The 22,213-nt window shown below is 42.4% G+C and overlaps 1 long non-coding RNA gene across 2 annotated transcripts in view; it reads right to left on the bottom strand.

Moving 5' to 3' along the window:
- Positions 1-22,213, bottom strand: part of LOC142502237 (uncharacterized) — a 144,150-nt gene that overhangs the window by 57,080 nt on the left and 64,857 nt on the right. The window contains exons 2-3 of one of the 2 annotated variants that reach the window (XR_012803687.1): positions 20,630-20,733; positions 8,132-8,246 (exon numbers count right to left, since the gene is read on the bottom strand). This is a non-coding gene — a long non-coding RNA (uncharacterized LOC142502237). The remainder of the gene's footprint in view (positions 1-8,131; positions 8,247-20,629; positions 20,734-22,213) is intronic. The other variant, XR_012803688.1, reaches the window with a different exon arrangement.

Below are 22,213 nucleotides of genomic sequence, written 5' to 3' on the forward strand. Positions count from 1 at the left end.
TGGGCCGGTCACATGTGCGGTTCAGCCAATGAGGATGAACCGCGCACGTGATGTCACGGGTACGCCCTGGCCCACCCTCACCCCACCCATCTCGCAACCCTGTAGTCGAGGAATCGCCCCTGCTGCAAGCTAGTGCAACATTACGGCGCTGTCTCGCGCAGGCAGCATGGACGCAGGCTTACATGTGACGATGATGCCGGGATCTGAATTCTGTGTAAAGGTCATGTGACGGGGTCTTTCTCCTGTCTGAAGGCTTTAAAAGGAAAGTTGAGTCCAGCAGGGAGCTGGTTAATCTGCAGCATGAGGCAATTAACCAGTTTCCACCTGGCTCGTTAAGAGTGTTTAAAAGCCTGCTTGACAGCAGTCTTGGAATCTCTATCCATGGAAACACCTTAGACTACTGGAGAGATCACACAGGGACAATGCATCTGATTCAGATACACACGGGACCGCTATAGAGAGCAGGCAGTCGTCAAGGAAAACGCTGCACAAGGACTTTCAAACCTCCACCTCAGCCGAAGGTAACTGACCTCTGCCCTCATTTTGTAGTTTGTTGTTGGTAAGGGGTCTAGCCACCAACCCCTAGACAAGGGGGTATGCCCTCCATGTAGGAGTTAGGTCTGATTGATTTCCTTTATCCCTGTTTTGCCGATTCCAAGCTATTCATGTTTTGAAAGTTCCGGCTAATAAAAGCCTATTTTGATTTGCCCTTAAAATGCCTCCTGCTCACATCTCCTACATACTGTATGGTGGCTGAAGATGTATGAGAAGTGGCCCTTGAATTTCAAAGGAGCCCCAGAAACCGCCAGTGATTTTTTTTTTGGTGCTTTTGTTTACAACAGTTCACGCAACAGCTTGAGCAACAGGAGTAAAAGCGGAAGAACCACTTGCAGAGGTGACCAGAATAAAGGGTTACAGAACCACCCAGAAAAAGCTGCGCTGGATAAAGCCACAACTGCCACAGTCTGGCTGAGGGGACTGCTACAGAAGGTGACCCACACAAGGTACTGATTCTGTGACCAACATCTACCCCATTACATGTGCGGAAAAAAATAAAAACATGTTTTTTTTTAATGGCTGCTCATAAAAAAATTAAAAGTCTAAAGATACCTGCGAGATCTACGAACTCTGCAAGTGAAGTCTGCCCCACCTGTATGAATAGCAACTGTGGTTCTAGCATACAGAGAATATTGATGCAATAGCGCCTCACGAGGTCAGTGTGAAGAATACACCTGACAGTGCCAGAATGGGGGGCAGGGAATTTGTTTTTTCTGTAATTAACTCGGACCCACGAAAACGAGTATCTCTTCAGGCATTATGATGATGATGATGATTATGTCATTTATATGGCCCAAGAAACAAGATGAACCAGCAGAACACCCCTAGGATGTTGGGGGTGCCTGAACCCTGAATGCACCGAAGAGTCATATGCCTACATCCGTGCCAGCAGCAAGACCAGGACCAGCTGAATTTCCGCCTACTACTGCAACTGAAAAAATGGTGGGGGCAGTGAAACTACAGAAGCTTCAAGAAAACAAGAGGTTCTCAGCTTACCGTGGATGTTGCAGACACGTCCGCAAATGGAACTGAAACAGCAGAAGGGGGCCGAGATGTCCTGCAGCCTGCAGTGAATTAAAGATTCGTCCCGGGAATGGCGGAATCTCCAGAGGGCCCAATGCAGAAGTCCTGCACCCTGAAGAAGTGTCTGTCAGTGAGGAAGACTCAACAAACAATACTAGGGAAGCGGAGCCAGAACAAGTAAGTAATGACACCGTTACAAACCGTGAAGATACACGGCAAACTGCCAGATATGACTGATCTCCTTCGTAAACGATTGAAACAGGAGATAGAAGGTAACGCAGAGCTACAGAGGGCTCTACTCGCAGTTTACTCTGAGTCCGGGACCGAGTTTGAGGACTTGAGGTCTGATCTAGAGACGGCGAACGCTACTATTGCAGCCATGATCAAGAAACAGAGCCACACTGACGAAGTTATTGCTGACTGGTAGCAGAGGTATGAGGAGGCTCAGGAAGAGCTGAAAGTCTCACGGAAGAAGGCACTCTAAGTTTAAGTATAAAGCTTGAACTCTCCCAGAAGGGGTCTCTCAAAAATAGTTTTTCCATCTCATTGCTGACCAAGGAGTCTCTCAGAAAGTTTTGCAGTCTCAGTACAAAGCTGGAAATCTGAGAGAGGTTCACACTCTGGATATCTGTCTCTCGCAAAGTGGTCAGCGGTCTCATTGCAGAACTGGAAATTTCTCAAAAGGAATTTCAGTCTTGGTGGAGAACTGGGAATCTCTCAGAAAGATTTGCAGTCTCAGTACTGATCTTGAAGTTTCTCAGAAAGAGCTTCACAATCTCAACACAGAGCTAGAAGTCTCGCACCAGGAGAGCCGAAGTCTCAAAACAGAGCTGGGTAAATGGAAGGATGACTAAGAAAAAGGTCCTGACTGTTATAGAGACTATAAAAAGAGAGAACAGAAACCTGACAGAGGAGGTTTCATATCTGACTGATCAAGTCAGTGAAGAAAATGAGAAACTTTATGAATTAAGAAAGGTGAAGAAACAAGTGGCGCAAGAAAAGTTGCAGTTAGCACTGAAAGAAGCAGAGGGCGCCTTGGAGCAGGAAAGATGCCAATCGCTTTGTTTCCAGATAGAACTCTCCGATCAGAACAAACTATGAAAGAAAGAAGAGAAGCATTCTTACAAAAATAAAACAGAGTTCTTATCCAAGGAAGATAGGAGAAAGGTATCTGCGCATACACGCTGCAGCGGTCGTCATACAGGCTGCCTATAGAGGAACGAAAGCTTGTCAGCTTTATCGCCAGAATAAAGAGCCTGCCTTCTCCAGTAAATATGGAGAATGTAATGACAAAGAAAGAAATATGAACATTTGAAGCAATGTGTAATTCTGGTCCAGTCAAATGCAAGGAAGAAATGCTTCAGGGAAATAAAGGAAGCTGCTTGTATGATTCAGTACACATATAGGTCCTACGTCACAACCAAGCAAGCTGTGCGTTGCTATAAGTGCACCCACAATGCCGTCTCAGTGCTACAATCGACAATCCACAACATTCAGGAAAGAAAAAACGAATTACGACTGAAAAGTGCGATACAAATCCAGTCATACTACCGTGCCCACATGGTCCGAACCAGATTCCTCACGATCAAAGCAGCCGCTATAAAGATTCAGTCTTTGGCTAGAATGAGAGAACGGTATCTGTTATCACGCCCCTAAAGATGCAACACTGGATCTACACTCGTCTTTGAAAAGGATAAAGGCACAAGACTACAGGTTTGCCAATTGTTAAAAAGCGAGGCCACGGGTAACGGTTATATGTGAGGAGAACTGCAGCAAGATCGTTGTATTGGAATTTAAGGATCCTGAACCAGACGCAAATGACCGCTCTACTGATAAGGGTGTCTTGCTTTTTACAGATAAGCCCATGATGGATGAGGAAGCTGTAGGCCGGTGTCCCCTGGATCTGAATAAGCTTCAAGACCTGTAGTAGAGATTTCCCACCATACATCACTTGGGACGTCCCCACATACAGTATGGAAGAACTGGACAGGCTGGATAAATGAATGCATCGAGAAAGAAAGTCCCATGACTATAAGTCTGCCGACTACAAAAGAAACATAACATGCCCTGGGAGTCAATCAATCAGAGTTGATGAAACTCTGACAGGGTTGAGCTGCCCGAGATCAATGATGCTGAGCCAGACGCGGATGTTCAACCTAGTGACAGAGAAGAAAAGATCATGACGTGAGAAAAAACTCAATGCCAAAGGAGTAAAACAAGAGTTGGCAAGATGGGAAAAGGAGCTTAAGTAAGAAGTCCTCCGCAGGGTTAAGGAAGCTAAGCACATTGTGGAGAAACTGTGCTTTCGAAAAGTTCCCCGCGAACAACTAAAGCATGCTGAATTAAAGCATATGCTGGAGGAGACACTGGTTATGTATACCGGCTACAAGTACTTTGTCATCGGTGTCCTCTTCAACCACGGCCACATATCTTGGTCACGAATTGATAGAGGTAGAAAACCTCGCTGCCTCATCTCCCTACTACCAGATAACTGGCCCATAGGCAAAAAGTAAGGTTGCTTGTAGGAGCAAGGATCGCCTTAAAAGAAGATTTGCTCTGAGGAAAACCTGAGACTAAATATGGGGTTTCTCTCCCTCCAGCCATTCTCCCTCGACCTTGGGCTCAAGAGAGTGGAGGGATGGGGCTATCGCTATGGCTAGCCGTACCTACCAACAAACAGGGGAGTTATGTGAAACGGTCTTTCCCCTGTCTGAAGGCTTTATAAGGAAAGCCTGCCTCTAGCTGTTGAGTCCAGCAGGCAGCTGGTATGTCTGCAGCATGAGGCAATTAACCAGCTTCTACCTGGCTCGTTAAGAGAGTTTAAAATCCTGCTTGACAACAGTCTTGGCATCTCTAATGCATGAAAACACCCAAGACTGCTGGAGAGATCACACAGGCACTATTTCTCTCTGATTCAGATACACACTGAACCGCTATAGATTGCAGGCTGCTGTGAAGGGAAACCCTGCACAAGGACTTTTAGCCGAAGGTAACTGACCTCCGCACTACTTTTGTAGTTTGTTGTTGACTGCGCTGACACACCTAGCAATATGGGTCCCATTCAAGCACTGACATCATTTTGACTTTGTCAAATGCATGTTTATTGTGTTTTAATGTTAGTATGTGTTGTGATTACTGTGTTTTGTCCTAACAGAATAGCATCCACTCGTTTTGTTTATTGGTTCAATTATTGATTTATTAGTCATTGTTTTATTGATAGTTTGCATGAGTATATATATGTGTATACTCCAATTACCCATCATGCCCCTGACGAAGTGACTAGCGTCACAAAACGTGTAGGGTGTTTTTTTGCAACTATAGAGAACACTAGTGTGGATTTTCTGCAGCTTTATCCCTTTATCGAACAGTTGTGGAGCTTGGAGAGGCTTCCGGCTAAGTGCCGTGCACTACTGGGACTTTCGGCGACGGCTCATGCTCCAGCCACGTCATCTGAATGCGACGAGACCAGCGGGTCTGAGATCAAAGCAGCAGTGAACGTGACGGCGGCATCCGGGGCTTGGAAGTACCTTGTGGAGTCCCCTCTTTGGGATCTTGCACCAAGGGAGAGACTGAGCTGCTGATCACGCCAGTTTATAATAATAATTATTGTATAGCGCTGCTAGTTTTACGCAGCGCTTTACAGAGATATTTTGCAGCCACTCCTTCTCTCATTATTTATTACATTGTCGTGAGTAGGATTCCAATTTTATTTCCTCCGGACAGATCTTCTCAGCTTGTGTTCTTTTTTAGACATTGGTTTTGTCTGTGTATCATTTTATTAAATAGCACCAGTTAATTTCTTAGCTATTCTGTGGTTCATGTTGGTTCATGTGTTGTCTGTGGTCAGTGTTTCTGTCTATCTGTTTTGTGTCAGTGTTGCACTATGAATTTTCTTTTTGTTTATCCCCATATGTCATGAGACTTCAATCAAGATCCATTTGGATATTGTTTGGAAACTAAGGACTTTATCACCATTTGGTCAGTGATCACTCTAGGACTGTATGGGTTGTATTCATCTAGGCGCCGGTATATTGCGTTGTTCTGGTAAAGGGCTTAGCCACCCCCAAACCTCAAGACAAGGAGGTATGCTGTGTTAGTTAGCGCTCCATGCTGAAGTTAGGTCTGATTGTTATCCTTTATCCCTGTTTTGCTGATCCCACGATGTTTATGTTTTGAAAGTTCCGGCTAAATAAAAGCTTATTTTGATTTTCCCTTAAAGCCTCCTGTTTTAAACACCTCTGCACGCATCTCCTAAAGGTCCAATATGACGCTGCAAGGGATTACATTGCAGCTTTCTATTGGCCTCCAGTACTGATAATGGCAGCCCCTTTAGAGTCAAGTATCTCAGGAAGCAGTGCGTCTCCGGAGCGGAAATTAACGCTGTTGAGCTACTGTACAGAGACCACCTGCTTCAAAGCTAGTCCAACCCCACCCCCCCCCCCCCCTCCAGAGATAACCCCTCTTTAATTGAGTATGTCTAAGAAAAACCAATGTGATCAACCCTAAAATGTATCGGATGCTAGTACAATGATTTTCTTTTTGCTTTACATTTCAGCATGCCCATTTTTCAGGAAGCAGTGCTTTTTAAAATCCATATTTCCAAAACGCAAAAGCTTCAAAATCCTGTCCTGTATAGGAGAATATATGCAAGAAGGAAACCATGTAGCAAAGAGAGAACTGCACAGCACCTCTAAGGAACCATATAAGGAATCCAGTGTCAGCACATCACTGTGCGCCATTAGCTTGAGTAAAGAGTGGCCATGAGGAGAAGAGAGGGCTCTGAAAGGCACTTGGAAAGTCGCCCTAATGACCTTAATGAATCGCTTGCAGTACTGGGGGAAGCAGCACTGGGGCCTGCTCACGCTACATTCCTCTGTCATCCAGCTTCTCCTCAACGCCAAGCTGATAATTAATGAAGCACAGACTCCTGATGCCTGATGGCATGAACACTTAATTACTCTTCTAAATGAAGATTTGATTCAGAATGACTGGATCTAGTGTGCAGCCTCACAAAAAGATGCTTACGGACAATAACTGATCCGCCAGTTTCCACACTCAGTCATTAAATGGAAATGTGCTGCCTGTATGGCCTTCTCAGTTTAGCTACTGTACTGTACCTAACAAGCCTTCAAGCAACAGGGTTTGCAAAATACCTACACTAACATATAGGAGAAATCAGCCACATTTTACAGGAGAAGTTATATAAGGTGGAAGTAGTTTGTTTGCAGTTAGATGAGTGACGATGCACACAGTGCTTGGCATGGTATTAGTGCTTGACTGAAGTTAGTGACGGTGTACACAGTGCTTGTGAGGCCCGTATGAATAGCAGTGTGTGTTGGATTGGGGATCTGGATTTAACAGCCAATCCTATGGAAATAATAAAGATAATTTGCCGTCTAGTGGTCACAACACTGGCTGTGAAATGAGTGAATCTAATTTAAATCCCAATAACACAGCCACTTATGACCTTCAGCAAGTGCCTTAGAAAAAAATAATACCAATGTATGTGCTCAATGTAATTTTTTTTGTAATTTTACTCAATTGTTTCTTTGAGTGATTGGGTCCTATTACGGTGTGTTTTCATTCTATTGTAATCCCAGTTTATGGTACTTCACTTTCACTTCAAGCAGCAATGCATCTTGTACCTGACTTTGGATCAGACTTAGATGGTTAGAATTGTTATAAGTGTGTCTAACAACACAAGCACTATGGTTTTTCTTAAGGTTTCTGACCTTTTGCTTATTTACATCCACTTTGTACTGTTGTGGCTGTTAAGTACATTCCATTAACTGAACGTGCACACGTGTAATATTTCGCCTGTAATCATTTTAAAGCTGCAGTCCAAGCTGCCATTTTTAAATTTGCCCTTTAATGTGTGTATCAATACAATCCACACAATGATAAGTAATTAGCTATGTTGCCGATCGATCTGTGAAGATTCGGCTCGGGGGTTCACTAAATGGCTGTCAGTGCAGCAAAAGAGGACCAAAAATGCAAAGTTCTGTGGGGAAGAATGTGACCAGGCAGTCACTAGATACAACTGGTGCACTGCTAGAGAGAGGGCATGGCTCAAAATGGGGCATGCCGGAGTCTGTTTAAGAAGAGGAAGGGATGTGACTTTGTAAATGGTTGCTATAGAAACAAAAAATATGTGTTACATTATAATACATTAAAAATGTCATTCAAAGTGGTTTAAAAAAATGCTACAAGTATTTTCTCATAGTACAGAACTGATTTATTTTTTTTAAAAAAGCACATGTAGGATATTGCTTGGTCTGCAGCTTTAACACCATGTATATCTCATTTCAATGTTCAATTCCCACTTTTATGTAACCAGTGCATACGAGTTACAGTAAGTTACTTTTTCATGCTAATATACTTTAGTATTTAATTGCACTGCATATTTTCTTTTGTGGAACAAACTCTATATTAAAGTTTTTATTTTTAATTTGAAACACCAAAAAGTTCTAATGCAAGAACCCAAGATGAAATCTCTGTTTTTTGCAGATACCAAATATTGATCTAGAAATCGTTTCCGTTTCTTACATACTTTTGCCAGGCTTTTCAATGGAAACGCCAAGTAATATTTTTTCTTGATTGTTATAATTCTTCTAACCGATTGATAGATATAAGAAGCAGCTTTAGCATGAGTTTGCTTTTGAGATCTACAAAATAAAATCAAAAACACATTTCAGGGGTCAAAAAAGCCAAACAAAGCCTTGATGATAGTTTATACATTCCCATTAGCTTCTGTAAATATCTGCAGAGGCAATTAATTCAAAGAAGTGGCAGCCTTGCTGTCAGCAGCCAGTGTTACTGCTGTAAGAAGATAAGACTGCACTCTGATTATGTTTTGGAGTGTGGATATACCCAGCTAAAGAAAATCAGAGACACCACTTAGCCAACTGTATGATGTGAGATTCAACCTCTGCAGACATATAATCCCAGAGCCTCAGCGGGGAGGCAACAGACAAAAGCAGATGTATTACAGGAGAGGAACTTGTCAAACAAAACAAACCATTAGATCCTATCTGCCAGGATATTTTTTAGATGTTGCACTGGGTTTCTGTGGCGGCCCTTTAATATAGTAGGTGCCAGGAGGTTCTGGAGAGCATTGCAGAACAGACAAGACACTAGAAATTCACTGTCCATAGTAACTCCCTTTGGATCACACAGAGGTAGTGGCTCATTGTTAGCAAACATGTTTCCTGCCATGATCACTCTGCAACCAATGTACAGAGAGCTGACAGAACAGCCATGCTTCCTTTGTCTATTCCTTCTTACCTTTCCCTCTGCAGCTACAGTTCCCACCAGCCGGCTACTAAACGGTTGTCGGTTAGAAGCATAAAAAGTGAACCTGTTTTCAGACTTAGGACATTTTGCTCTCCCTAAAAGGTTTGGCTTGGACATTTCCTCCAAACCTTTATGTAAATCATTGTGGATTTATACAGCAAGGGTCAGAGTTCTTTGTCACAGCTCTATGTCTTGGTGATATGATATGATTTTTCATCCAAAATCAAATGCAGCATTTTGTGCGTGAGGTTAAATATTTTGATATATGTTGCACTTTATGTAACCCCCTTTTGGGATTACCATATAGATGTAAGGGGTTAAATGGTTTGAAGGAGTTAGATATTGAACACCTGCCCCCTTAGATAATATGTTGCAAGTGACCAGGCAGGGGCCTGGCCACATCCAGCTTTTGGAATATGCTGGATGGGTCACCTGGTCTAGGGTGACAGTGGAGGCTAAGCTCCTCACCTTTTCTGCCTAGGGACAGGGAGTGGGAGACAGATCATAAATAGGACGGGAAAAGAACTCCATCCTCAGACCCCAGAAGGAGAGACCGTGGTGGAATTTCACCTGTATATAGAAAGGTAAATAAGTAGTATAGGGAAGACATCCCCATCTTTGTTTGACAGATGGGAAAGTGCCCTCTGAAGTTAGGCTCCTTAGGCCGGGGCCATGGTAAAAAATACAGCACTGACGCTCATGCTCTCCTGCTCAAGCAGGAGCTTTTTTGTGTCCTGGCATGAGTGTCAGTGAGCGCGCTTGTGAAGCGGGTGGGGGGCGAGGCGCGGCTAGCGCGCCACGTCACGGACGTCACGGAGTGCCATTTGCTTTTGCCGGTCACGTGACCGGCCCTTCGCTTCCTTCAGCGCGAAAAATTAAATGAATCTGTCGGCTGCAATTCCACACGCCTGCGGAAGCATCTACCAAAGCCCCACACATGCCGGATGCAGGAGGTAAGTTTCCTGGCTCAGCGCTGTATTTTTTACCATGGCCCCGGCCTTAGAATAAGAGAAGCAGAGCAGTACAGGCTCCAAGAAGGGAGGCCTGTGTCCCCTAGGGGTTACCCAAATATGTAGCCCATAGGCTTGCATACAGAAGCAGTAATATGGAATTCTTTTGACTCATTCCCAAGGTGAGCATCCCAGGGAATAATGGGTGGAACACCCTTTTAAAGGATTTTCCCCTGCCACACCACCACTGAAGCATGCATAGGAGATGGGCAGAGAGCAGAGATTCAGACCTCTCTAGTAAGGAGAGGAAAGGAATAGTGACTTGTGTCCGTAGACACCTCCTGCAGTGAGCATCCCAGGGGAGTATATGGTGGGGCCCAAGAGAAAGTGACCCCCTCTTCCATCCTAGCACTAAAGCGCTACTACAAGGATGGTCAGAGAAAGTTATAGAACTATGGTCTTGTTAACCAAAGAGATAAAGGGGTAGCCAAATCAGGGACCCAGAAGGTATCATGAGGATAAGTAGCAAGTGGAAGAAGCTATCTTGTATGTCTAAGGCTTGTTTTATAGTTGGCGTGCGCGCGTGTGAGAACACACGTGCACGTGAAGCTCACTTTTTGTGTGTACGGGTCCGTGCTGTGAGCTATGACGCGCACGGGTGTGTGTATATGTGAGTATATATGTTTGTATATGTGTATATGTATATGTGTGTGTGCATAGATTGTTTGAAAGTTAATAATTTAGTATATAATATTTAACAAATTAAAAAAAACAGACATGTTGTGAGAATAAATAATTTATTAACATACCATGTGCAACTTTGATAAATATACACACACACACACACACACACACACACATAAAAAACTCTAGATGCTAGCCCCATAGAAGATAAAGGCAAATATTACCAGATGGTGGTCCAGTAAGGAGAGACAGCACACACAGGATATATTTTAAAGTGATATATTGAAAACGAAAAAACAACGTTTCGGTTCCTGCAAACGGAACCTTCCTCAGGGTTGTATTACCCTGAGGAAGGTTCCGTTTCCAGGAACCGAAACATTGGTTTTTCGTGTTCAATACATCACTTTGAAATATATCCCGTGTGTGCTGTCTCTCCTTACTGGACCACCATCTGGTAATATTTGCCTATACACACACACATACACACGCTCTGAGTGGCGCGAATAGATTCTTTTCTGAGTCTTCCCTCCCCCCCCGATCAGCCGGCTCCACGCTCACTGCCGCACGCGCTCACGGCGGAACAAGCACGTGCTCACAGCGGAGCAAGCGCGCCCACTATATTACGGGCCTAAGTCAATACTTAAACTGTTCAAAGAATGTGCCTCTCCAGGAATGCAGTAATGCACCTGGGGAAGAAATTGTAATACTATGCAATGTAAATAAAGACCATCTTGTTCGTAACTATAAAGGTTCTTGGCACCCATCTTTTCTCCATCCCCACCCAGCTGCATGGACCCAGCACCCTGAAGGTTACACTGAGGAAGCCACACATATACTGTAGTCTATCCGATGTAAACTCCCTATGGAGACGGCCAGGGAGGGCTACATGTATAATAATAAAAAATATCCCTATAAACATCTGGCTTTTCTCTGAAAATCCTTCTCCTTCTGGGGAATGCAGTTAAAGTGCTGATTTTCAGTGGTATCTGCTCCAACTTCTCATTCCCCACAGCAGAGTCTGCACTTTAGGCCTCGGCATGGTCAGCGCTTATGCGCTGACCCGTGCTGAGGGGCGCTGCTGCTCGGCAGTGAGCCCCTGCAGCCGCAATGGGAGCGGCTTTAGCAGGGGCTCGCTTACGCCTCCGCAAGCGTGCAAAAGCGTAAGTCTTATGAACATTTTTCATTTTCGCACTCATGGGAGCGCAGGGCCGGTCACGTGAGCGGTTCGCCCAATGAGGGCGAACCAGCTCCGTGACGTCACTGGCCCGCTCCCCCGACACGCCCCCGGACGGCTGAGTCACCATGGACTTAGGTGCATGGAGGGGGTTAAGTGCATTGGGGATGAGCAGCAGAATTTATTGTGGACCTGCCAGGCTAGTAATGCTTCGGTCTCTCTTTTCTAAGCAGAAGGAGCTTAATAGAGATTAAAGTTTATAGCTATACTTTTTACTGCTTTAGGCTTCAGCATTTCATTTTTTGCTTAAAGCAGTTTACTTTTTTTTAAATAAGTGAGAAGCAGGGGTCTGTGGAGCTGAGCCAAGTTAGTTTCAGCTCTGGGGACACCCTGCTTCCCGAGATCCTTGCCTTAAGGGGCTGCTAGTATCAGCACTGGCAGGGCATGGAAAATGTCTTTTTAAAAGGTCCTGCATGTCGCAGGGTGTGCAGGTAGTAGTTCCGAAGGTTTAAAGCTGCCGGTCACTCAGGCCAATAGGAAGCCGCAAGGGATGATGTCGCAGGGAGCAGGAGCTTTAAATCCGCCATTTCCATAGCCCCAAACAGCCCAGACAGATGTATCTCGGGAAGCAGGGGGTTACCGGACCTGACATTAACAGAGTTCAGCTCCGGAGACCCCCTGCTTCAACCCCATAATGCTAAAAAATAAAGTTCTGATGACATAGTGGCTTTCTATCGGTGACCTTGGTGACCTTGTTTGTAGTTTTTTTTTGTGTCAAAATTTGCAGGAAATACTGTATATCTCTATAACTGGAGGGTTCCTGGACACTGGGGGGTACTAATGAGCGTTAAAGCTTTAAGCCAAGTCTGGGTGAGTGCCCATTATCCTATTTATTTTTTGTTCTTGTATAGTGCTGCTAGTTTTATGTAGCGCTTTACATGTTTTTGGTGCCTGAGGCACAGGGAGATAAAGTGACTTGCCCAAGGTCACCAGGACCTGATACTAGGAATTGATCCAGGTTCCCCTGCTGCAAACTCGGTGTTAGACTCAGTCTTTACTCACTGAGCCACCCTTTCTCTACTATTGAGTAGAGACTTGCAAGGAATCATTTCAGAACCTCATCAGAGCATATTGTATTTGTAATGTCTGTGTGTATCTAATAGGATATTTGGGAAATAGATGTAGGGATTTAAAACAACCTCACAAAGAGAAATTAGCCCAGATATAGAGAAAATTAACAAATATCCCTAAAACAGGAGCTTCCAAAGTGAGACACTGTTACTGGGCACCAGCTAAATGGAAGCAAGTGTCTGTTTCTGTAACAAACTTGCCTCTAATTTTGGGAACTGGCGCTAAAAAGTGTCTCCCTTGTGTCACTTTTGTACAGAATTGTATGAAAATTTCTGTGCACACGTGTCACTGTTCTGCAGTTTTTAGTTGCATGAACCTGAACATTGACATGACAGCTACATTCATCTACACAAACACAGCGGATGCAAATCTGCGCCTATAGGACAAGAATATTCATCATGTCTGGCTGTATCTGTGGATCTAAGAGGGATGTATATCAAGAAAGCTCAGACTCAGATATTCTAAACAAGATAACAATCTATGAGTGGACAGTGCGGGTTAGTGCAAGGAAACTGGATCAGAACAAAATCTCAGCATTGTTCTTTCATAAACAATAAATAAATCAACTCATTTGTAATAATTATTTATTCTTATGTAGTACCATCAATAGATGATCATTTAAACATACAGTAGTGTAACAATGGGTGTAATGAGTCTCTGTTGCAAAAAACTTACTGCCTACAGTATGTCTGAGGGAGATATTGTTACAGAATATACCACATGAAACCTGGGTTACAATATAAAGTACAAATCAATTTGCAGGTTTTCAAAAGAAGCATCTCCAAAACATGCCCTTATCAGACACAGAAAATATTCAGAACTATGTTGGTATTATTTCAACTATTTCGTGTTTGCTTGTTAATTCTAATTAAGAATCAATATAATCATAAAAGGCTGAAAATTAATTTGTTGAACTATAGCAGCTTGCATTTTCATTTCTGACAGAAGTTTATCAAATAAAAAATATTGTATGTATAAAATCTTGATTGCTATTGGGTAAAATCTTAGGAATTATGATAACAAAAACATAAATAGGTTCCTACAACATCAACATATAAAATCATGCATTTTAAAATCAAAGAGGCCTGTGTAAAGTGTGTGTTCCCTTCCATTTGTACAGTATACCACAATACTACACATCCCAGGACTCAATCCGTAGACTGTAGGGAGTTTAGACATAGGGTTTCTATGTTTGAAAAAGAACCTTAAAGCCAGGAGTGCATCTTGGCCATTAAAGGAAATCAACAGTCGCTTCGCTTGGAAGTACTATTATTATCATTATCATAAAAGGTGAGAGTGGCAAATTGTTTCTATTTAAGAAGCAAAAAAATTACCCCCCTTGCCTTCTTCCCAGGTCAGAAAAGGTGGTTATTCTGTCACCAGTCACAGCTTCTGAAGAGGGTGACAGGTATTTAGTTGTCACATCGCATAAGCAGCATTCAGCATTGCATCAGCAGCAAAGCACACTATTTTCTGCTCTCTTTAAAGATAATTAGACTTCCCTTTTGTTGCAAATAAGATGTAAAACAGCTTTAACTGACGATGAAAGTGATTAAAGTAACCTGTGTATAGAACCCCATTACTTAAGGCATATTTACTTTAGATACATAATTTCCCCTTTTTAAGAAAAACATAATGCATGCATAAAAAATTCCAATTGTTGAGAAGCTTCAAACAAAAAATTAGAACTCGATTAAAAGCGTTCTCGGTAGCTGGTTAACATAGAGAAGTCTTTAAGTGTATTTTTATCATAATCATGGGATAATGGTGTGTGTCAGCAAAGGTAAACAATTTCTAGGAAGAAGTTTTTCAAAGACACCATCTGTATGGAAAACTTTGTTTTCAAAGCACTTCTCACTACACACACGGCAGGGCAAAAGCAAAGGATAGACTGTCAAAATTACCATATATTTGTTCATCTAGGGCAGGGGTGACCAACTCCGGTACGCAAGAGCCACCAACATGTCAGTTTTTCAAGTTATTCAAGCTTCAGCACAGGTGGCTCAATCTGTCCCTGCTTTAGCACAGGTGGATCAATCAGCCCCTGCTTCAACACATGTGGCTTGATCAATGGCTCAGTCTTTGACTGAGCCACTGATTGAGCCACCTGTGCTGAAGCAGCGATATTCTGAAAACCTGACATGTTAGTGGCCCTTCAGTATTGGAGTTGGCCACCCCTGCTCTAGGGCAAGTAATGAACAAGATGTGGCCCCTGAGATATACATACTGTATATATATATATATATAGGTACTTTACTGTGTATCTGTGTCATTGGAAGTAGCATTGGGCTCTGTCTGTGTTCTATGTTCTGTCCTTGATTTTAACTATATATTGCCATGCCCAGTAGCACTCCGTTTTGACACTCATATGCAAATATATATATTGTGGTTACTTTGGGGGTATATAAATTAGGAGCTTACTGGTTTTCTCTGTTGTGGAACAATATACAAAAAAGAGAAAGTGGGCACAGCAGTGTGGCGTGCAAGTGCAAGGAGGGGGAGACGGGGTGAACATATAGCAAATGTGGGAGAGTTAAGGAGGGTGAAGCGCAAGCATAAATTAGAGGGTCATTTGTATTGCACTGTATTGTTTATATTTAAAAAGCTACAACAGTGTCTGCAGTGCTTTACAGAGATATTATACAAGGCATCATACAGGGAAGAATACTGCATAGTACATGGAAGTGACATTGGGGAAAGGAGACAGTGCCGCATAGAGCACAGAGGGAAGGGGGATGGAGGAGGGGGCAGGAAGGGGGGTGGTGGGGGTGGGAAGGGGGGGAGGATTTAAAACTATGTTCATAATATTTACAGATTCAAATACAAAATCTAGAGATCAATACCATGTGTTGGCCATCTAATGTGGTAACCCTGACTTGCTATAGCTTACATAGGACAATAAGAAGCTCAGCAGTTAATGACATGCACTCCTCTACGATACATTAGGTTTCACCACAGATAATGGTGTCCGGTGCAAATTAACAAACCCAGTGGTAAACGTGCTTGCATTTCAGCAGGAGCCACTGTGTAAATTAGCATTTGTTTCTAATCAGATCAGTATCCTCCTTTCTACAGTTGTATGGTGCTCCTAACTAATGCAGTTTGCTTTCAGGTGAAAATCTATTCTCCTGGGGACACTTGTACAATTCCTGCCCCTGACAGTGACGAATCCTTCGCTTAATCAGTTCCTCAGCCTAAAACTTTCCCTGTTTCTTGCACTTTCCCGCTGTGAGTGCTGTTGTGAGTTGTTGGAAATGATTACTCATTTGTAAGCTTCCTTTATAGCATTTCCTCACATGTAGAGGTACCCACAGAGCTGACCGGCTTTGAATTTATAATTACACCTGTCAGAGGAAAGGATGTCCATACTGGGAGTGTGAGGTATGGCTCACTGCCACTTAACCCCTTCAAACACAACGATTTACAAAATTACATGAACATTTTCAGCAGAGGAATATTATTGCTATCGTCCAGTTACTTCCGACTTGACTGTAAACTTTCAGAAGCCTAAAATCACTAATGGGTTATTCCATATTATTTATTTATTGTAGTGCAGAGTAAACGAATACTTCAGTATTATTTCGTGTATAATGTTAAGTGTATAATACCTTAAGGTTTCTTTTTCACAAGCTTGGTTCCTGCACAGTAAAAGTGAACTGCAAAGCTTTTGTGTGCTACAAATCTTCCTAATCCCTTTAAAATCTTTTGGTTGCCAGAAATCATTTTGCATCCGCGAATAAACCTTTGGTTCTGTCGGTTCTGTGATGAGTTGAGAAGTGTGAAGTTTTCATGGATCACTTTGCAAATGTTTGCGCATTTTCTTTCTCTCTAACGTTAGCTACCAACTTTCACAGCATTTTGTTACTTCGTAAATTGCAGTTGTGAAAATTGGCAAACTACACAAAAGTGAAAGTCAAAGCATTGTGAGAAAGTCGACAACAGCCCCCTGCAGATTAGTGCGACTTTATGGAAAGATTTAGCTAATTTCTCTGAAATATGAAACTAATCGCCCAGTGGAAGACAATATCACAAAGTTGCAGTCAATGAAAAAATGAAATTGAAAAATGTGAAGAAAAATGGACAAAGAAACAGGTTCCAATGTTAGAAAAATCTCCTATAAAGTAAACAAATTGGTTTACCGGCAGGTATCATTAGTACACGCGTGTGACCTCATGGTACACCCTCATGGAAAGAACGCTATACCTGTGCAGGAAGTGCTGACAGGATGTTTAATTAGGACAAATTCCAGATATTCTGTTTTCTTCGGGGGAAAAGGTGGAGGGAGCAGGGATGGGAAACATAAGCATTTTTTTGGTAAGAGGAAACCCATAAACATTAGATTTCCGGGATTCTCTTTTAGCTGCCCTCATTTCCCCATGCGGCTTGTTTTGGGTAACCTCGGAGCACATAATTGCTCAGGAAGAAATGAATAGGCGGTGTGGGCATCAGGCATGTCACCTGGGATCTGCACAGAACAAGAACACAGCAGACTTTCATTAAATACGAAAAAAATTGATTTAACATAGGATATCATTAATTAATTAATGCATTATGGTGCTAAGCAGTCCATGTCTATGGCATGGGGTCACCTTGCAGCTAAGAGCTTCTTAATGCTGCCACTGTGTAGCACTCTTCAGCTGGACCCCAATGTAGATTCTGCCTCCTTGTCACCAGCAACTACACAATGCATTTCTGTATATATAGATTTATATACACATATAGCTGTGTGTGTATACAGATTTATATAAACTAAAAATAAAGAGTAGGGAACATGTGGGAGTTGGAGGTATGTGTCCCTGATGTTTGTGTACGAGGATGGAGTGAGAGGTATATGTCCAGACATTACATCGGGGTGAGTGGTATGTGTCCTGATATTAAATTAGGGGGTGAGTGGTATGTGTCCAGATATTAAATCAGGGTGAGTAGTAGGAGTCCTGATATTAAATAAGGGACGAGAGGTATATGTATACAACAAAAGACAGGGGTGCCCAATGCTACATCCAATTGACAAAACATATATGGTAATAAGTATAAAGTACAAATACTTCAATAATAATATTTTCTTGGTTATTTAGTTAAACCCTTTGGCCAAAGCATCATAAGCCTGCGTACCAACGCCAAGGTATAACCACATGTGCAGGTCCTAACACTACACTGTGAACCTTTCCTTTTAACTCTGTATGAGGGGGAACATCCTCAGTGGGTATTGTCCATACAGCAAAATGAGAGAACCTCCCAAGTTAAAAAGGTGGGAGGGGTGAGCTCTGGGAGGAGGGGCCACCTACCTCCAAACAACTGTTGCCAGTTAGAAATTAAATTAACACACTTTATACTTATTACTATATGTTTTGTCAATTGGATGTAGCATTGGGTACCCGTCTTTTGTTGTATACATTTGCCACGCTCAGTAGCACTCCTTTTTACATAAATATATATATATATATATACGCAGTGTTCGACAAACCTATACATTTGCTCGCCCCGGGCGAGTGGATTTAACCCCCGGGCGAGTAAATATTGGCCCAAGCAGCACACGTTTGGTACTAGGTGGCGAGTAGATTTTTTTGTGTGGCGAGTAGATTTTTTGGTGATTTGTCAACCACTGTATATACGTATATATATATATATATATATATATATATATATATATATATATACATATAATGTGGTGTTTTTTTTGGAGTTTGAGCTTACTGGGAATGTGTGAGAGGTATATGTCCCTGATATATTATCAGGGCGTGAGAGGCATATGTCTCTGATATTTTATCAGGGGGTAAGAAGTATGTATCCCTAATATCGTATCAGGGTCTGAGAGGTATGTTCCCCTGATATCGTATCGGGGTGAGAGGTATGGGTTTCAGCTTAGGGCAAAATGATCCCTTTGGTGCCCTCCAGTTGTTGCTAGGGAAAGCGGAGGAATGCTATTTAGAAGTGGGGACACCTTTGTCAGAGCCAATTCTTTTAATTGTTAGATTGTTGCTGGCACTGCATAAAAAGCATAGCTGGTGCTGACAGGGATCAATCACTTTCCTGATGGATTCAGGCAGCTGCTGCAGACCTCATGCTCTGAAGCTCAGCAGATGTACAAATGTTAGGAGCAGCTCTGATGACAGACAGGTAGGCACTGCTCTTTGCATTGACCAAGTCTCAAATGTATACAGGTGCGGAAAGGAATCTATGAGCCCCGCTGCAAGCGACCTCAATCCTGTCCTCCTCACCCAAACAAAAACCATCTCTCGTCAGTTTATATTAACCACAAGCAACTGTATCGAGTGCTCCTGCAGCCGGCCCCCTGTGCCCATTCAGTTCCCTGTTTACCTTACTAAGTTTATGTCTGTTCATGTGTTGTGGAGGATGAGAAGAGACAATAGGCCAGCGGCAACTGATCAAACAGAGCACTGGTATGGTCACAGCCTGCTGCTCTATACGTGTCATCCTGTGCTATTCAAAGGCTCCTCGTTTAGTGCAATATGAATGAACTTGGAGGATGTTTTAACAAAGGGAAAGATGACAGATAAATAGCAGTGAGGCGTCTCCCTTCCCTTCTCTCTCCCGGGTATCACATATGCATGTATGTACACATATATAATTATTACTGTGTAATACAGCTCAAAAATAACTATATTCGGATGAGGTTTAATGCCTTTTTGTCCCAGATTGCGGATTAATATCACAATAGTGAGGGCCTATCCAAGGCAAAGAGAAGGAATGGAAGGGGAGAATGTAGGTAGTTATGATGGGCAAAAGTCCTGTTCACAAACCTAAAAATAAATTATATCAATTAATAATAAATAACATAGAAAATATATTTTTGTGGGGGAAAAGCAGAAGAGCATCTAAATGCATTGATAACAAACCTTGTGATATCTCCGTTCCAAAGCACTGTACACGACCACTTTCCATACTATTCCGTCAAACAATCAATGCCAAAATCGAAAAAACCCTTATGCACTCCGACTAAATATTATAAAGTCCAATACACTTAATTGTCCGGTGCTCTCATCCCACGGGGCCCAATGCCATAACGTTGAATAAAAGGAAAAGGATGGGCACAATGGACTTCTGTGCAACAAATACTGCCTTGAGAAAGGATATCGAAACAGCGGATCATCATGGTACAATAAATGAGTATTTTTTGCAAAGAAGTCCGTTGTTCCCGTTCTGTTCCTTTTATTCAACAATCAGTGCCAGTCATTGCTGCAATTCTAATACTGTGTGTACATAATATCAGATGAACCACATGTATGTAGGGATCAGAAGCAGCCTGTGTCTGTGCAGACATAGCCTGGAATTCTTTAACAAGTCCAGCAAGATAAATTGGTGCCAAAGTAGTGGAATTTTCAAAGTGATCTTGGTTTTAATGAAGGGTTTCTCACGCTGGGTCCAGCAACTGGGAATAACTTTGTCAATCAGCACACGGAGGAAGCAGAATCTGGAAACCATATACTGCCCTGGACAACCTTGGTGGGTTTGTGAAGCATTAGGGGATTGTCGCCCCTTGTTTTTCAAAAGGCTGCAAGTTAAACTGACTCTGACAAGAGCTGTCGTTAATAACGCTCAGTTCTTGGGCAGTACAGGCCAATTAACGCTGATTTCTGGTCTCTGCATGGCAGCTGTGCATTGTTCTGCACGGCCAATTCATTGCTTCCGCCTTCCAATCAACTTTTAATTGGTGGTATGACAAAGTTTGGTTTTTATTAGGTGCCACCAACACACGTCATGGAATTCAAGGATGACGAAGATGTTAACACTATCATTATGTGATCAGTTAATGCAGTACTGTGGGAAAAGACAGGTAAAACACACTTTTACTCACCTTAATTATATCTTCAGCCATGATATTTTGGTTCGCTATCCTTGCCAAGTGAATGGTGACTGCATTCTTTTGGGTGGTGAAAAATCGATTTGTAAATAAATGTGCTAAAAATAAAGAAATAGTTGTAAGCAAACAAAAAAAACAGTTGAGGGCAATTTATAGTAATTACAATTATTATTAGCAGTTATTCGCAAGGTATACACATGCTCCCCAATACAATAGAGGGTGGATATGTTACCAAGGCATGCAGAATATGCAGCATTGCCAGAGATAAAGAAACGAGACCATGCAAGAGAGTTCAGGGAAAGTTTACAATTGCCACTGCCATTAAGTAACTGGACTTAGAACTGAAGAGGTTAATATAATCCACTCTGTACCAAAATACGCTCTGGCAATAAATAGGCTTCATATATTTGAAAGCACCATTAGGCAATTGTTGTCCTTGTGGAGGGCCTTGCCCACGTAAACACGGAAGTAGTGCCACCTGGATGCCATTTTTAAAAGTCTGTCACACTTTTCCCCACGGAAGGTCTAACTGGGCTGCTCACTGCACATGTTTCCATGACAGCAACAGCTTTTTCATTTCCTTCTAAAATTGTCTCTTCATTAAAAATATACCTATCTTCAGCTGTGTTGTCAAGTCACTCATTTGCTTCTGCATATCTTAAACTCGTGGCTGGACATCTAGTCTCAGTGTTCAGTAGGTAGCGGGTTCAGAAATATCAGATTATGGACCAGGTTGTGGAAGCTGGCATGTTTATGCTTTCAGAACACAAAGGGAGATGTGTAATGTGAACCAATTTTTATTTATCCGCCCTCATTGCTTACGTTTCCAGTACAGAATTCACTAAACGCAAAGAGTCTAAGGGGAAGATCCACCAAAGTCCGACAGTTTTGCTCTAATAATGCTCGTTACCGAAATTGGGAACAGACGTTATTTTTCTTCATTTTAACGTGTATCCTCAAAGTGGATGAAATGCAAAAATAATGTCTGGTCGTAAAAGTACCAGCGCTATTAACGGTGATTTTCATGTCTGAGCCACGTTTTCAAACACACTGCACATACGCATTGCTCAAATTTTAACGCGTGTTATTACGCATGCGATAAAAGACAAATTACTCATGTGCGTTACCAAAAGCTAGTGCAAATCTTATTATAATGTTGAAAACAATTACATTTTTACACCTAACTTTGTCCATTATTTATAGTATCCTTTCTTCATTCTTCATTTATTTTACAAAGTCACATCCCCTTCCTCTTCTGAAACAGGATCTAGCACGTCCCTTTTTGAGCCCAGCCCTCTCTCTAGCAGTGCACAACTTGTATCTAGTGACTGCCTGGTTACATGATCTTCCCCACAGAACGTTGCATCTTTGGTCCTCTTCTGCTGCACTGACAGCCATTTAGTGAACCCCCGAGCCGAATCTTCGCCAATCGATCATAGGAGAAAGGATCGATCAGCAACCTAAGTAATTACTAATCATTGTGTGGATTTTATTGATGCACATATTAAAGGGAGGATTTTTTTTTTTTTTTAAATGGCAGATTGGACTGCTGCTTTAAGTCCTATACTCAGTACATTG

Source organism: Ascaphus truei, chromosome 9 (genome assembly GCF_040206685.1).
Source record: "Ascaphus truei isolate aAscTru1 chromosome 9, aAscTru1.hap1, whole genome shotgun sequence".
NCBI classification, from domain to species: domain Eukaryota; kingdom Metazoa; phylum Chordata; class Amphibia; order Anura; family Ascaphidae; genus Ascaphus; species Ascaphus truei.